This window comes from Carcharodon carcharias, chromosome 1 (assembly GCF_017639515.1).
Source record: "Carcharodon carcharias isolate sCarCar2 chromosome 1, sCarCar2.pri, whole genome shotgun sequence".
In the NCBI taxonomy this organism is placed as follows: Eukaryota; Metazoa; Chordata; class Chondrichthyes; order Lamniformes; family Lamnidae; genus Carcharodon; species Carcharodon carcharias.
This window is the reverse complement of record NC_054467.1, coordinates 167148130-167165696: the sequence shown is the minus strand read 5'-3', so window position 1 is coordinate 167165696 and position 17567 is coordinate 167148130.

Below are 17567 nucleotides of genomic sequence, written 5' to 3'. Positions count from 1 at the left end.
GAGCAGCAGCAGAAACAGGAGCGGCAGCAGAAACAGGTGCGGCAGCAGAAACAGGAGCAGCAGAAATAGAATCAGGAGTGGCAGCAGAAACAGGAGTGGCAGCAGAAACAGAAGCAGCAGCAGAAACAGCAGCAGCAGAAACAGCAGCAGCAGAAACAGAAGCAGCTGCAGAATCAGGAGCGGCAGCAGAAAGAGGAGTGGCATCAGAAACAGAAGCAGCTGCAGAAACAGGAGACGCAGCAGAAACAGAAGCAGCAGAAACAGCAGCAGAAACAGGAGCAGCAGCAGAAACAGAGGCAGCAACAGAAATAGAAGCAACAGAAACAGGAGCGGCAGCAGAAACAGGAGAAGCAGCAGAAACAGAAGCGGCAGCAGAAACAGGTGTGGCAGCAGAAACAGAAACAGCAGCAGAAACAGTAGCAGCAGAAACAGGCGCAGCAGCAGAAACAGGAGCGGCAGCAGAAACAGAAGCAGCAGCAGAATCAGCAGCAGCAGAAACAGAAACATCTGCAGAAACTGGAGCAGCAGCAGAAACAGCAGCAGCAGAAACAGAAACAGCTGCATAAACAGGAGCAGCAGCAGAAACAGGAGCAGCAGCAGAAATAGAAGCAGCAGAAACAGAAGCAAAAGCAGAAACAAGAGCAGCAGCAGAAACAGGAGCAGCAGCAGAAACAGAGGCAGCAGCAGAATCTAGAGCAGCAGCAGAAACAGAGGCAGCAGCAGAGACAGCAGCTGCAGAAACAGAAGCAGCTGCAGAAACATTAGCAGCAGCAGAAACAGCAGCAGCAGAGACAGCAGCAGCAGAGACAGCAGCAGCAGAAACAGAAGCAGCTGCAGAAACAAGAGCAGCAGCAGAGACAGCATCAGCAGCAGAAACAGAATCAGCAGCAGAAACAGAAGCAGCAGCAGAAACAAGAGCAGCAGCAGAGACAGCAGCAGCAGAAACAGAAGCAGCTGCAGAAACAAGAGCAGCAGCAGAAACAGCAGCAGCAGAAACAGAAACAGCTGCAGAAACAGGAGCAGCAGCAGAAACAGGAGAAGCTGCTGAAATAGAATAGGCAGAAACAGAAGCAGCAGCAGAAACAAGAGCAGCAGCAGAAACAGGAGCAGCAGCAGAAACAGAGGCATCAGCAGATATAGAAGCAGCAGAAACAGAGGCAGCAGCAGAAACAAGAGCAGCAGCAGAATCAGCAGCAGCAGAGACAGCAGCAGCAGAAACAGAAGCAGCTGCAGAAACAGGAGCATCAGCAGAAACAGTAGCAGCAGAGACAGCTGCAGCAGAGACAGCTGCAGCAGGAACAGAAGCAGCTGCAGAAACAGGAGCAGCAGCAGACAAAGCAGTAGCAGAAACAGAAGAAGCTGCAGAAACAAGAGCAGCAGCAGAAGTAATAGCAGCAAAAACAGGAGCGGCAGCAGAATCAGAATCAGCAGCAGAAGCAGCGGCTGCAGCAGAATCAGAAGCAGCAGCAAAACAGGAGCAGCAGCAGAAACAGAGGCAGCAACAGAAATAGAATTAGCAGAAATAAGAGCAGCAGCAGAAATAGGAAGGCAGCAGAAACAGGAGCAGCAGGAGAAACAGGACCGGCAGCAGGAAAAGGAGCGGCAGAAGAAACAGGAGCAGGAGAAGAAACAGGAATGGCAGCAGAAACAAGAGCGGCAGCAGAAAAAGGAGCAGCAGAAATAGAAGCAGCAGAAACAGAAGCAAAAGCAGAAACAAGAGCAGCAGTAGAAACAGGAGCAGCAACAGAAACAGAGGCAGCAGCAGAAACAAGAGCAGCAGCAGAAACAGAGGCAGCAGCAGAGACAGCAGATGCAGAAACAGAAACAGCTGCAGAAACATTAGCAGCAGCAGAAACAGCAGCAGCAGAGACAGCAGCAGCAGAGACAGCAGCAGCAGAAACAGAAGCAGCTGCAGAAACAAGAGCAGCAGCAGAGACAGCATCAGCAGCAGAAAAAGAATCTGCAGCAGAAAAAGAAGCAGCAGCAGAAACAAGAGCAGCAGCAGAGACAGCAGCAGCAGAAACAGAAACAGCTGCCGAAACAGGCGCAGCAGCAGAAACAGGAGCAGCTGCCGAAATAGAAGCAGCAGAAACAGAAGCAGCAGCAGAAACAAGAGCAGCAGCAGAAACAGGAGCAGCAGCAGAAACAGCAGCAGCAGAGACAGCAGCAGCAGAAACAGAAGCAGCTGCAGAAACAGGAGCAGCAGCAGAAACAGTAGCAGCAAAGACAGCAGCAGCAGAGACAGCAGCAGCAGGAACAGAAGCAGCTGCAGAAACAGGAGCAGCAGCAGACAAAGCAGTAGCAGAAACAGAGGCAGCAGCAGAAAAAGCAGCAGCAGAAACAGAAGCAGCTGCAGAAACAAGAGCAGCAGCACAAATAGTAGCAGCATAAACAAGAGCGGCAGCAGAATCAGAATCAGCAGCAGAAACAACGACTGCAGCTGAAACAGGAGCAGCAGCAGAATCAGAAGCAGCAGCAAAACAGGAGCAGCAGCAGAAACAGAGGCAGCAACAGAAATAGAAGCAGCAGAAATAAGATCAGCAGCAGAAATAGGAGCGGCAGCAGAAACAGGAGCAGCAGCAGAAACAGGACCGGCAGCAGGAAAAGGAGAGGCAGAAGAAACAGGAGCAGGAGCAGAATCAGGAATGGCAGCAGAAACAGGAGCGGCAGCAGAAACAGGAGCAGCAGAAGTAGAATCAGGAGCGGCAGCAGAAACAGGAGTGGCAGCAGAAACAGAAGCAGCAGCAGAAACAGTAGCAGCAGAAACAGCAGCAGCAGAAACAGAAGCAGCTGCAGAATCAGGAGAGGCAGCAGAAACAGAAGAAGCAGAAACAACAGCAGAAACAGGAGCAGCAGCAGAAACAGTGGCAGCAACAGAAATAGAAGCAGCAGAAACAGGAGCAGCAGCATATACAGGAGTGGCAGCAGAAACAGGAGCAGCAGCAGATCAGGAGCAGCAGCAGAAACAGGAACGGCAGCAGAAACAGGAGCGGCAGCAGAAACAGGAGCAGCAGCAGAAACAGGAACGGCAGCAGAAACAGGATCGGCAGCAGAAACAGAAGCAGTAGCAGAAACAGTAGCAGAAGAAACAGTAGCAGCAGAATCAGGAGCAGCCGCAGAAACAGAGGCAGCAGCAGAAATAGAAGCAGTAGAAACAAGAGCAGCAGCAGAAACAGCAACAGCAAAAACTGAAACATCAGAAACAGAAGCAGCAGAGACAGCAGCAGCAGAAAGAGAAGCAGCTGCAGAAACAGGAGCAGCAGCAGAAACAGCAGTAGCAGAAACAGAAGCAGCTGCAGAAACAGGAGAGGCAGCAGAAACAGAAGCAGCAGAAACAGCAGCAGAAACAGGAGCAGCAGTAGGAAAAGAGGCAGCACCAGGAATAGAAGCAGCAGAAACAGGAGCAGCAGCAGAAACAGGAGAAGCAGCAGAAACAGAAGCGGCAGCAGAAACAGAAACAGCAAAAACAGGCGCAGCAGCAGAAACAGGAGCGGCAGCAGAAACAGAAGCAGCAGCAGAATCAGCAGCAGCAGAAGCAGAAACAGCTGCAGAAACAGCAGCAGCAGCAGAAACAGCAGCAGCAGAAACAGAAACATCTGCAGAAACAGGAGCAGCAGCAGAAACAGAAACAGCAGCAGTAATAGAAGCAGCAGAAACAGAAGCAAAAGCAGAAACAAGAGCAGCAGAAGAAACAGGAGCAGCAGCAGAAACAGAGGCAGCAGCAGAAACAAGAGCAGCAGCAGAAAAAGAGGCAGCAGCAGAGACAGCAGCTGCAGAAACAGAAGCAGCTGCAGAAACATTAGCAGCAGCAGAAACAGCAGCAGCAGAGACAGCAGCAGCAGAGACAGCAGCAGCAGAAACAGAAGCAGCTGCAGAAACAAGAGCAGCAGCAGAGAAAGCATCAGCAGCAGAAAAAGAATCAGCAGCAGAAACAGAAGCAGCAGCAGAAACAAGAGCAGCAGCAGAGACAGCAGCAGCAGAAACAGAAGCAGCTGCAGAAACAGGAGCAGCAGCAGAAACAGCAGCAGCAGAAACAGAAACAGCTGCAGAAACAGGAGCAGCAGCAGAAACAGGAGCAGCTGCAGAAATAGAAGCAGCAGAAACAGAAGCAGCAGCAGAAACAAGAGCAGCAGCAGAAACAGGAGCAGCAGCAGAAACAGAGGCATCAGCAGATATAGAAGCAGCAGAAACAGAGGCAGCAGCAGAAACAAGAGCAGAAGCAGAAACAGCAGCAGCAGAGACAGCAGCAGCAGAATCAGAATCAGCAGCAGAAACAGCGGCTGCAGCTGAAACAGGAGCAGCAGCAGAATCAGAAGCAGCAGCAAAACAGGAGCAGCAGCAGAAACAGAGGCAGCAACAGAAATAGAAGCAGCAGAAATAAGAGCAGCAGCAGGAATTGGAGCGGCAGCGGAAACAGGAGCAGCAGCAGAAACAGGACCGGCAGCAGAAACAGGAGCGGCAGCAGAAACAGAGGCAGCAACAGAAATAGAAGCAGCAGAAACAGGAGCAGCAGCAGAAACAAGAGCGGCAGCAGAAACAGGAACGGCAGCAGAAACAGGAGCGGCAGCAGAAACAGGATCAGCAGCAGAAACAGGAGCAGCTACAGAAACAGGAACGGCAGCAGAAACAGGAGCAGCAGCAGAAACAGGAGCAGCAGCAGAAACAGGACCGGCAGAGGGAACAGGACCGGCAGCAGAAACTGGAGCAGCAGCAGAAACAGGAACGGCAGCAGAAACAGGTGCGGCAGCAGAAACAGGAGCAGCAGAAATAGAATCAGAAGCGGCAGCAGAAACAGGAGTGGCAGCAGAAACAGAAGCAGCAGCAGAAACAGTAGCAGCAGAAACAGCAGCAGCAGAAACAGAAGCAGCTGCAGAATCAGGAGCGGCAGCAGAAAGAGGAGTGGCATCAGAAACAGAAGCAGCTGCAGAAACAGGAGACGCAGCAGAAACAGAAGCAGCAGAAACAGCAGCAGAAACAGGAGCAGCAGCAGAAACAGAGGCAGCAACAGAAATAGAAGCAGCAGAAACAGGAGCTGCAGCAGAAACAGGAGTGGCAGCAGAAACAGGAACAGCAGCAGAAACAGGAGCGGCAGCAGAAACAGCAGAAAGAGAAGCGGCAGCCGAAACAGGAGTGGCAGCAGAAACAGAAACAGCAGCAGAAATAGTAGCAGCAGAAACAGGAGCAGCAGCAGAAACAGGAGCAGTTACAGAAACAGGAACGGCAGCAGAAACAGGATCGGCAGCAGAAACAGGAGCAGCAGAAATAGAATCAGGAGCGGCAGCAGAAACAGGAGTGGCAGCAGAAACAGAAGCAGCTGCAGAAACAGTAGCAGCAGAAACAATAGCAGCAGAAACAGGGGCAGCAGCAGAAACAGGAGCGGCAGCAGAATCAGCAACAGCAGAAACAGAAACAGCTTCAGAAACATTAGCAGCAGCAGAAACAGCAGCAGCAGAGACAGCAGCAGCAGAGACAGCAGCAGCAGAAACAGAAGCAGCTGCAGAAACAGGAGCATCAGCAGAAACAGCAGCAGCAGAAACAGAAACAGCTGCAGAAACAGGAGCAGCAGCAGAAACAGGAGCAGCAGAAACAGCAGCACCAGAAACAGCAGCAGTAGAAACAGAAGCAGCTGCAGAAACAGGAGCAGCAGCAGAAACAGCAGTAGCAGAAACAGAAGCAGCAGCAGAAACAGCAGCAGCAGAAACAGAAGTTGCAGCAGAAACAGGAGCAGCAGCAGAAACAGCAGTAGCAGAAACAGAAGCAGCAGCAAAAACAGGAGCAGCAGCAGAAATAGTAGCAGCAAAAACAGGAGCGGCAGCAGAACCAGAATCAGCAGCAAAAACAGAGGCAGCAGCAGCAACAGGAGCGGCAGCAGAAACATAAGCAGCAGAAACAGCTGCAGAAACAGGAGCAGCAGCAGAAACAGAGGCAGCAAAAGAAATAGAAGCGGCAGAAACAAGAGCAGCAGCAGAAACAAGAGCAACAGCAGAAACAGCAGCAACAGAGACAGCAGTAGCAGAAACAGAATCAGCTGCAGAAACAGGAGCAGCAGCAGAAACAGCAGCAGCAGAAACAGAAACAGCTGCAGAAACAGGAGCAGCAGCAAAAACAGGAGCAGCAGCAGAAATAGAAGCAGCAGAAACAGAAGCAGCAGCAGAAACAAGAGCAGCAGCAGAAACAGGAGCAGCAGCATAAACAGAGGCATCAGCAGATATAGAAACAGCAGAAACAGAGGCAGCAGCAGAAACAAGAGCAGCAGCAGAAACAGCAGCAGCAGAGACAGCAGCAGCAGAACCAGAAGCAGCTGCAGAAACAGGAGCAGCAGCAGAAACAGTAGCAGTAGAGACAGCAGCAGCAGAGACAGCAGCAGCAGGAACAGAAGCAGCTGCAGAAACAGGAGCAGCAGCAGACAAAGCAGTAGCAGAAACAGAGGCAGCAGCAGAAGCAGCAGCAGCAGAAGCAGAAGCAGATGCAGAAACAGGAGCAGCAGCAGAAACAGCAGTAGCAGAAAGAGAAGCAGCAGCAGAAACAAGAGCAGCATCAGAAGTAGTAGCAGCAAAAACAGGAGCGGCAGCAGAATCAGAATCAGCAGCAGAAACAGCGGCTGCAGCAGAAACAGGAGCAGCAGTAGAAACAGAAGCAGCAGCAAAACAGGAGCAGCAACAGAAACAGAGGCAGCAACAGAAATAGAAGCAGCAGAAACAAGAGCAGCAGCAGAAATAGGAGCATCAGCAGAAACAGTAGCAGCAGAAACAGAAGCCGCTGCAGAATCAGGAGCGGCAGCAGAAAGAGGAGTGGCATCAGAAACAGAAGCAGCTGCAGAAACAGGAGACGCAGCAGAAACAGAAGCAGCAGAAACAGCAGCAGAAACAGGAGCAGCAGCAGAAACAGAGGCAGCAACAGAAATAGAAGCAGCAGAAACAGGAGCTGCAGCAGAAACAGGAGTGGCAGCAGAAACAGGAACAGCAGCAGAAACAGGAGCGGCAGCAGAAACAGCAGAAACAGAAGCGGCAGCCGAAACAGGAGTGGCAGCAGAAACAGAAACAGCAGCAGAAATAGTAGCAGCAGAAACAGGAGCAGCAGCAGAAACAGGAGCAGTTACAGAAACAGGAACGGCAGCAGAAACAGGATCGGCAGCAGAAACAGGAGCAGCAGAAATAGAATCAGGAGCGGCAGCAGAAACAGGAGTGGCAGCAGAAACAGAAGCAGCTGCAGAAACAGTAGCAGCAGAAACAATAGCAGCAGAAACAGGGGCAGCAGCAGAAACAGGAGCGGCAGCAGAATCAGCAACAGCAGAAACAGAAACAGCTTCAGAAACATTAGCAGCAGCAGAAACAGCAGCAGCAGAGACAGCAGCAGCAGAGACAGCAGCAGCAGAAACAGAAGCAGCTGCAGAAACAGGAGCATCAGCAGAAACAGCAGCAGCAGAAACAGAAACAGCTGCAGAAACAGGAGCAGCAGCAGAAACAGGAGCAGCAGAAACAGCAGCACCAGAAACAGCAGCAGTAAAAACAGAAGCAGCTGCAGAAACAGGAGCAGCAGCAGAAACAGCAGTAGCAGAAACAGAAGCAGCAGCAGAAACAGCAGCAGCAGAAACAGAAGTTGCAGCAGAAACAGGAGCAGCAGCAGAAACAGCAGTAGCAGAAACAGAAGCAGCAGCAAAAACAGGAGCAGCAGCAGAAATAGTAGCAGCAAAAACAGGAGCGGCAGCAGAACCAGAATCAGCAGCAGAAACAGGCAGCAGCAGCAACAGGAGCGGCAGCAGAAACATAAGCAGCAGAAACAGCTGCAGAAACAGGAGCAGCAGCAGAAACAGAGGCAGCAAAAGAAATAGAAGCAGCAGAAACAAGAGCAGCAGCAGAAACAAGAGCAACAGCAGAAACAGCAGCAACAGAGACAGCAGTAGCAGAAACAGAATCAGCTGCAGAAACAGGAGCAGCAGCAGAAACAGCAGCAGCAGAAACAGAAACAGCTGCAGAAACAGGAGCAGCAGCAAAAACAGGAGCAGCAGCAGAAATAGAAGCAGCAGAAACAGAAGCAGCAGCAGAAACAAGAGCAGCAGCAGAAACAGGAGCAGCAGCATAAACAGAGGCATCAGCAGATATAGAAACAGCAGAAACAGAGGCAGCAGCAGAAACAAGAGCAGCAGCAGAAACAGCAGCAGCAGAGACAGCAGCAGCAGAACCAGAAGCAGCTGCAGAAACAGGAGCAGCAGCAGAAACAGTAGCAGTAGAGACAGCAGCAGCAGAGACAGCAGCAGCAGGAACAGAAGCAGCTGCAGAAACAGGAGCAGCAGCAGACAAAGCAGTAGCAGAAACAGAGGCAGCAGCAGAAGCAGCAGCAGCAGAAGCAGAAGCAGATGCAGAAACAGGAGCAGCAGCAGAAACAGCAGTAGCAGAAAGAGAAGCAGCAGCAGAAACAAGAGCAGCATCAGAAGTAGTAGCAGCAAAAACAGGAGCGGCAGCAGAATCAGAATCAGCAGCAGAAACAGCGGCTGCAGCAGAAACAGGAGCAGCAGTAGAAACAGAAGCAGCAGCAAAACAGGAGCAGCAACAGAAACAGAGGCAGCAACAGAAATAGAAGCAGCAGAAACAAGAGCAGCAGCAGAAATAGGAGCATCAGCAGAAACAGTAGCAGCAGCAGAAACAGGACCGGCAGCAGAAACAGGAGCGGCAGCAGAAACAGGAGCGGCAGCAGAAACAGGAGCAGCAGAAATAGAATCAGGAGCGGCAGCAGAAACAGGAGTGGCAGCAGAAACAGAAGCAGCAGCAGAAACAGTAGCAGCAGAAACAGCAGCAGCAGAAACAGAAGCAGCTGCAGAATCAGGAGCGGCAGCAGAAACAGGAGCAGCAGCAGAAACAGGAGCAGCTCCAGAAACAGGAACGGCAGCAGAAACAGGAGCGGCAGCAGAAACAGAAGAAGCAGCAGAAACAGAAGCGGCAGCAGAAACAGTAGTGGCAGCAGAAACAGAAACAGCAGCAGAAGCAGTAGCAGCAAAAACAGAAGAAGCAGCAGAAACAGAAGCGGCAGCAGAAACAGGAGCGGCAGCAGAATCAGCAACAGCAGAAACAGAAACAGCTTCAGAAACATTAGCAGCAGCAGAAACAGCAGCAGCAGAGACAGCAGCAGCAGAGACAGCAGCAGCAGAAACAGAAGCAGCTGCAGAAACAGGAGCATCAGCAGAAACAGCAGCAGCAGAAACAGAAACAGCTGCAGAAACAGGAGCAGCAGCAGAAACAGGAGCAGCAGAAACAGCAGCACCAGAAACAGCAGCAGTAAAAACAGAAGCAGCTGCAGAAACAGGAGCAGCAGCAGAAACAGCAGTAGCAGAAACAGAAGCAGCAGCAGAAACAGCAGCAGCAGAAACAGAAGTTGCAGCAGAAACAGGAGCAGCAGCAGAAACAGCAGTAGCAGAAACAGAAGCAGCAGCAAAAACAGGAGCAGCAGCAGAAATAGTAGCAGCAAAAACAGGAGCGGCAGCAGAACCAGAATCAGCAGCAGAAACAGGCAGCAGCAGCAACAGGAGCGGCAGCAGAAACATAAGCAGCAGAAACAGCTGCAGAAACAGGAGCAGCAGCAGAAACAGAGGCAGCAAAAGAAATAGAAGCAGCAGAAACAAGAGCAGCAGCAGAAACAAGAGCAACAGCAGAAACAGCAGCAACAGAGACAGCAGTAGCAGAAACAGAATCAGCTGCAGAAACAGGAGCAGCAGCAGAAACAGCAGCAGCAGAAACAGAAACAGCTGCAGAAACAGGAGCAGCAGCAAAAACAGGAGCAGCAGCAGAAATAGAAGCAGCAGAAACAGAAGCAGCAGCAGAAACAAGAGCAGCAGCAGAAACAGGAGCAGCAGCATAAACAGAGGCATCAGCAGATATAGAAACAGCAGAAACAGAGGCAGCAGCAGAAACAAGAGCAGCAGCAGAAACAGCAGCAGCAGAGACAGCAGCAGCAGAACCAGAAGCAGCTGCAGAAACAGGAGCAGCAGCAGAAACAGTAGCAGTAGAGACAGCAGCAGCAGAGACAGCAGCAGCAGGAACAGAAGCAGCTGCAGAAACAGGAGCAGCAGCAGACAAAGCAGTAGCAGAAACAGAGGCAGCAGCAGAAGCAGCAGCAGCAGAAGCAGAAGCAGATGCAGAAACAGGAGCAGCAGCAGAAACAGCAGTAGCAGAAAGAGAAGCAGCAGCAGAAACAAGAGCAGCATCAGAAGTAGTAGCAGCAAAAACAGGAGCGGCAGCAGAATCAGAATCAGCAGCAGAAACAGCGGCTGCAGCAGAAACAGGAGCAGCAGTAGAAACAGAAGCAGCAGCAAAACAGGAGCAGCAACAGAAACAGAGGCAGCAACAGAAATAGAAGCAGCAGAAACAAGAGCAGCAGCAGAAATAGGAGCATCAGCAGAAACAGTAGCAGCAGCAGAAACAGGACCGGCAGCAGAAACAGGAGCGGCAGCAGAAAGAGGAGCGGCAGCAGAAACAGGAGCAGCAGAAATAGAATCAGGAGCGGCAGCAGAAACAGGAGTGGCAGCAGAAACAGAAGCAGCAGCAGAAACAGTAGCAGCAGAAACAGCAGCAGCAGAAACAGAAGCAGCTGCAGAATCAGGAGAGGCAGCAGAAACAGGAGCAGCAGCAGAAACAGGAGCAGCTCCAGAAACAGGAACGGCAGCAGAAACAGGAGCGGCAGCAGAAACAGAAGAAGCAGCAGAAACAGAAGCGGCAGCAGAAACAGTAGTGGCAGCAGAAACAGAAACAGCAGCAGAAGCAGTAGCAGCAAAAACAGAAGAAGCAGCAGAAACAGAAGCGGCAGCAGAAACAGGAGTGGCAGCAGAAACAGAAACAGCAGCAGAAACAGTAGCAGCAGAAACAGGGGCAGCAGCAGAAACAGGAGCGGCAGCAGAATCAGAAGCAGCAGCAGAATCTCAGCAGAAACAGAAACAGCTGCAGAAACAGGAGCAGCAGCAGAAACAGCAGCAGCAGAAACAGAAACAGCTGCATAAACTGGAGCAGCAGCAGAAACAGGAGCAGCAGCAGAAATAGAAGCAGCAGAAACAGAAGCAAAAGCAGAAACAAGAGCTGCAGCAGAAACAGGAGCAGCAGCAGAAACAGAGGCAGCAGCAGAAACAAGAGCAGCAGCAGAAACAGAGGCAGCAGCAGAGACAGCAGCTGCAGAAACAGAAGCAGCTGCAGAAACATTAGCAGCAGCAGAAACAGCAGCAGCAGAGACAGCAGCTGCTGAAACAGAAGCAGCTGCAGAAACAGTAGCAGCAGCAGAAACAGCAGCAGCAGAGACAGCAGCAGCAGAGACAGCAGCAGCAGAAACAGAAGCAGCTGCAGAAACAAGACCAGCAGCAGAGAAAGCATCAGCAGCAGAAACAGAATCAGCAAAAGAAACAGAAGCAGCAGCAGAAACAAGAGTGGCAGCAGAGACAGAAGCAGCAGAAACAGAAGCAGCTGCAGAAACAGGGGCAGCAGCAGAAACAGCAGCAGCAGAAACAGAAACAGCTGCAGAAACAGGAGCAGCAGCAGAAACAGGAGCAGCAGCAGAAATAGAAGCAGCAGAAACAGAAGCAGCAGCAGAAACAAGAGCAGCAGCAGAAACAGGAGCAGCAGCATAAACAGAGGCATCAGCAGATATAGAAACAGCAGAAACAGAGGCAGCAGCAGAAACAGCAGCAGCAGAGACAGCAGCAGCAGAAACAGAAGCAACTGCAGAAACAGGAGAGGCAGCAGAAACAGAAGCAGCAGAAACAGCAGCAGAAACAGCAGCAGCAGAAACAGAAGTTGCAGCAGAAACAGGAGCAGCAGCAGAAACAGCAGTAGCAGAAACAGAAGCAGCAGCATAAACAGGAGCAGCAGAAGAAATAGTAGCAGCAAAAACAGGAGCGGCAGCAGAACCAGAATCAGCAGCAGAAACAGAGGCAGCAGCAGCAACAGGAGCGGCAGCAGAAACATAAGCAGCAGAAACAGCTGCAGAAACAGGAGCAGCAGCAGAAACAGAGGCAGCAAAAGAAATAGAAGCGGCAGAAACAAGAGCAGCAGCAGAAACAAGAGCAACAGCAGAAACAGCAGCAACAGAGACAGCAGTAGCAGAAACAGAATCAGCTGCAGAAACAGGAGCAGCAGCAGAAACAGCAGCAGCAGAAACAGAAACAGAAACAGAAACAGAAACAGGAGCAGCAGCAAAAACAGGAGCAGCAGCAGAAATGGAAGCAGCAGAAACAGAAGCAGCAGCAGAAACAAGAGCAGCAGCAGAAACAGGAGCAGCAGCATAAACAGAGGCATCAGCAGATATAGAAACAGCAGAAACAAGAGCAGCAGCAGAAATAGGAGCATCAGCAGAATCGGAATCAGTAGCAGAAACAGTGGCTGCAGCAGAAACAGGAGCAGCAGCAGAAACAGAAGCAGCAGCAAAAAAGGAGCAGCAACAGAAACAGAGGCAGCAACAGAAATAGAAGCAGCAGAAACAAGAGCAGCAGCAGAAATAGGAGCATCAGCAGAAACAGTAGCAGCAGCAGAAACAGGACCGGCAGCCGGAAAAGGAGAGGCAGCAGAAACAGGAGCAAAAGCAGAAATAGGAACGGCAGCAGAAACAGGAGCGGCAGCAGAAACAGGGGCAGCAGAAATAGAATCAGGAGCGGCAGCAGAAACAGGAGTGGCAGCAGAAACAGTAGCAGCAGAAACAGTAGCAGCAGAAACAGGGGCAGCAGCAGAAACAGGAGTGGCAGCAGAAACAGAATGAGCAGCAGAAACAGTCGAAGCAGAAACAGGAGCAGCAGCAGAAACAGAGGCAGCAGCAGAAATAGAAGCAGCAGAAACAAGAGCTGCAGCAGAAACAGCAACAGCAAAATCAGAAGCAGCAGAAACAGAAGCAGCAGCAGAAACAGAAGCAGCAGAAACAGTAGCAGCAGAAACAGCAGTAGCAGAAACAGATTCAGCAGCAGAAGCAGGAAAGGTAGCTGAAACAGGAGCGGCAGCAGAAACAGGAGTAGCAGCAGAAACAGGAGCGGCAGCAGAAACAGGAGTGGCAGCAGAAACAGAAGCAGCAGCAGAAAAAGTAGCAGCAGAAACAGTAGCAGCAGAAACAGGGGCAGCAGCAGAAACCGGAGCGGCACTAGAAACAGAATCAGCAGCAGAAACAGTAGCAGCCGAAACAGGAGCAGCAGCATAAACAGGATCAGCAGCAGAAACAGAGGCAGCAGCAGAAATAGAAGCAGCAAAAACAAGAGCAGCAGCATATACAGGAGCGGCAGCAGAAACAGGAGCAGCAGCACAAACAGGAACGGCAGCAGAAACAGGATTGGCAGCAGAAACAGAAGCAGTAGCAGAAACAGTAGCAGCAGAAACAGTAGCAGCAGAATCAGGAGCAGCCGCAGAAACAGAGGCAGCAGCAGAAATAGAAGCAGTAGAAACAAGAGCAGCAGCAGAAACAGCAACAGCAAAAACTGAAACATCAGAAACAGAAGCAGCAGAGACAGCAGCAGCAGAAACAGAAGCAGCTGCAGAAACAGGAGCAGCAGCAGAAACAGGAGCAGCAGAAATAGAATCAGGAGCGGCAGCAGAAACAGAGGCAGCAGCAGAAACAAGAGCGGCAGCAGAAACAGGAACGGCAGCAGAAACAGGAGCGGCAGCAGAAACAGTAGCAGCAGCAGAAACAGGAGCAGCTACAGAAACAGGAACGGCAGCAGAAACAGGAGCGGCAGCAGAAACAGGAGCAGCAGCAGAAACAGGAGCAGCTACAGAAAGAGGAACGGCAGCAGAAACAGGAGCAGCTACAGAAACAGGAACGGCCGCAGAAACAGGAGCGGCAGCAGAAACAGGTGCGGCAGCAGAAACAGGAGCAGCAGAAATAGAATCAGGAGCGGCAGCAGAAACAGGAGTGGCAGCAGAAACAGAAGCAGCAGCAGAAACAGTAGCAGCAGAAACAGCAGCAGCAGAAACAGAAGCAGCTGCAGAATCAGGAGCGGCAGCAGAAAGAGGAGTGGCATCAGAAACAGAAGCAGCTGCAGAAACAGAAGACGCAGCAGAAACAGAGGCAGCAACAGAAATAGAAGCAGCAGAAACAGGAGCTGCAGCAGAAACAGGAGTGGCAGCAGAAACAGGAACCGCAGCAGAAACAGGAGCGGCAGCAGAAACAGCAGAAACAGAAGCGGCAGCAGAAACAGGAGTGGCAGCAGAAACAGAAACAGCAGCAGAAACAGTAGCAGCAGAAACAGGAGCAGCAGCAGAAACAGGAGCAGTTACAGAAACAGGAACGGCAGCAGAAACAGGATCGGCAGCAGAAACAGGAGCAGCAGAAATAGAATCAGTAGCGGCAGCAGAAACAGGAGTGGCAGCAGAAACAGAAGCAGCTGCAGAAACAGTAGCAGCAGAAACAATAGCAGCAGAAACAGTGGCAGCAGCAGAAACAGGAGCGGCAGCAGAATCAGCAGCAGCAGAAACAGAAACAACTTCAGAAACATTAGCAGCAGCAGAAACAGCAGCAGCAGAGACAGCAGTAGCAGAGACAGCGGCAGCAGAAACAGAAGCAGCTGCAGAAACAGGAGCATCAGCATAAACAGGATCAGCAGCAGAAACAGAGGCAGCAGCAGAAATAGAAGCAGCAAAAACAAGAGCAGCATCATATACAGGAGTGGCAGCAGAAACAGGAGCAGCAGCAGATCAGGAGCAGCAGCAGAAACAGGAACGGCAGCAGAAACAGGAGCGGCAGCAGAAACAGGAGCAGCAGCAGAAACAGGAACGGCAGCAGAAACAGGATCGGCAGCAGAAACAGAAGCAGTAGCAGAAACAGTAGCAGAAGAAACAGTAGCAGCAGAATCAGGAGCAGCCGCAGAAACAGAGGCAGCAGCAGAAATAGAAGCAGTAGAAACAAGAGCAGCAGCAGAAACAGCAACAGCAAAAACTGAAACATCAGAAACAGAAGCAGCAGAGACAGCAGCAGCAGAAACAGAAGCAGCTGCAGAAACAGGAGCAGCAGCAGAAACAGCAGTAGCAGAAACAGAAGCAGCTGCAGAAACAGGAGAGGCAGCAGAAACAGAAGCAGCAGAAACAGCAGCAGAAACAGGAGCAGCAGCAGAAACAGGAGAAGCAGCAGAAACAGAAGCGGCAGCAGAAACAGAAACAGCAAAAACAGGCGCAGCAGCAGAAACAGGAGCGGCAGCAGAAACAGAAGCAGCAGCAGAATCAGCAGCAGCAGAAGCAGAAACAGCTGCAGAAACAGCAGCAGCAGCAGAAACAGCAGCAGCAGAAACAGAAACATCTGCAGAAACAGGAGCAGCAGCAGAAACAGAAGCAGCAGCAGTAATAGAAGCAGCAGAAACAGAAGCAAAAGCAGAAACAAGAGCAGCAGAAGAAACAGGAGCAGCAGCAGAAACAGAGGCAGCAGCAGAAACAAGAGCAGCAGCAGAAAAAGAGGCAGCAGCAGAGACAGCAGCTGCAGAAATAGAAGCAGCTGCAGAAACATTAGCAGCAGCAGAAACAGCAACAGCAAAAACTGAAACATCAGAAACAGAAGCAGCAGAGACAGCAGCAGCAGAAAGAGAAGCAGCTGCAGAAACAGGAGCAGCAGCAGAAACAGCAGTAGCAGAAACAGAAGCAGCTGCAGAAACAGGAGAGGCAGCAGAAACAGAAGCAGCAGAAACAGCAGCAGAAACAGGAGCAGCAGTAGGAAAAGAGGCAGCACCAGGAATAGAAGCAGCAGAAACAGGAGCAGCAGCAGAAACAGGAGAAGCAGCAGAAACAGAAGCGGCAGCAGAAACAGAAACAGCAAAAACAGGCGCAGCAGCAGAAACAGGAGCGGCAGCAGAAACAGAAGCAGCAGCAGAATCAGCAGCAGCAGAAGCAGAAACAGCTGCAGAAACAGCAGCAGCAGCAGAAACAGCAGCAGCAGAAACAGAAACATCTGCAGAAACAGGAGCAGCAGCAGAAACAGAAACAGCAGCAGTAATAGAAGCAGCAGAAACAGAAGCAAAAGCAGAAACAAGAGCAGCAGAAGAAACAGGAGCAGCAGCAGAAACAGAGGCAGCAGCAGAAACAAGAGCAGCAGCAGAAAAAGAGGCAGCAGCAGAGACAGCAGCTGCAGAAACAGAAGCAGCTGCAGAAACATTAGCAGCAGCAGAAACAGCAGCAGCAGAGACAGCAGCAGCAGAGACAGCAGCAGCAGAAACAGAAGCAGCTGCAGAAACAAGAGCAGCAGCAGAGAAAGCATCAGCAGCAGAAAAAGAATCAGCAGCAGAAACAGAAGCAGCAGCAGAAACAAGAGCAGCAGCAGAGACAGCAGCAGCAGAAACAGAAGCAGCTGCAGAAACAGGAGCAGCAGCAGAAACAGCAGCAGCAGAAACAGAAACAGCTGCAGAAACAGGAGCAGCAGCAGAAACAGGAGCAGCTGCAGAAATAGAAGCAGCAGAAACAGAAGCAGCAGCAGAAACAAGAGCAGCAGCAGAAACAGGAGCAGCAGCAGAAACAGAGGCATCAGCAGATATAGAAGCAGCAGAAACAGAGGCAGCAGCAGAAACAAGAGCAGAAGCAGAAACAGCAGCAGCAGAGACAGCAGCAGCAGAATCAGAATCAGCAGCAGAAACAGCGGCTGCAGCTGAAACAGGAGCAGCAGCAGAATCAGAAGCAGCAGCAAAACAGGAGCAGCAGCAGAAACAGAGGCAGCAACAGAAATAGAAGCAGCAGAAATAAGAGCAGCAGCAGGAATTGGAGCGGCAGCGGAAACAGGAGCAGCAGCAGAAACAGGACCGGCAGCAGAAACAGGAGCGGCAGCAGAAACAGAGGCAGCAACAGAAATAGAAGCAGCAGAAACAGGAGCAGCAGCAGAAACAAGAGCGGCAGCAGAAACAGGAACGGCAGCAGAAACAGGAGCGGCAGCAGAAACAGGATCAGCAGCAGAAACAGGAGCAGCTACAGAAACAGGAACGGCAGCAGAAACAGGAGCAGCAGCAGAAACAGGAGCAGCAGCAGAAACAGGACCGGCAGAGGGAACAGGACCGGCAGCAGAAACTGGAGCAGCAGCAGAAACAGGAACGGCAGCAGAAACAGGTGCGGCAGCAGAAACAGGAGCAGCAGAAATAGAATCAGAAGCGGCAGCAGAAACAGGAGTGGCAGCAGAAACAGAAGCAGCAGCAGAAACAGTAGCAGCAGAAACAGCAGCAGCAGAAACAGAAGCAGCTGCAGAATCAGGAGCGGCAGCAGAAAGAGGAGTGGCATCAGAAACAGAAGCAGCTGCAGAAACAGGAGACGCAGCAGAAACAGAAGCAGCAGAAACAGCAGCAGAAACAGGAGCAGCAGCAGAAACAGAGGCAGCAACAGAAATAGAAGCAGCAGAAACAGGAGCTGCAGCAGAAACAGGAGTGGCAGCAGAAACAGGAACAGCAGCAGAAACAGGAGCGGCAGCAGAAACAGCAGAAAGAGAAGCGGCAGCCGAAACAGGAGTGGCAGCAGAAACAGAAACAGCAGCAGAAATAGTAGCAGCAGAAACAGGAGCAGCAGCAGAAACAGGAGCAGTTACAGAAACAGGAACGGCAGCAGAAACAGGATCGGCAGCAGAAACAGGAGCAGCAGAAATAGAATCAGGAG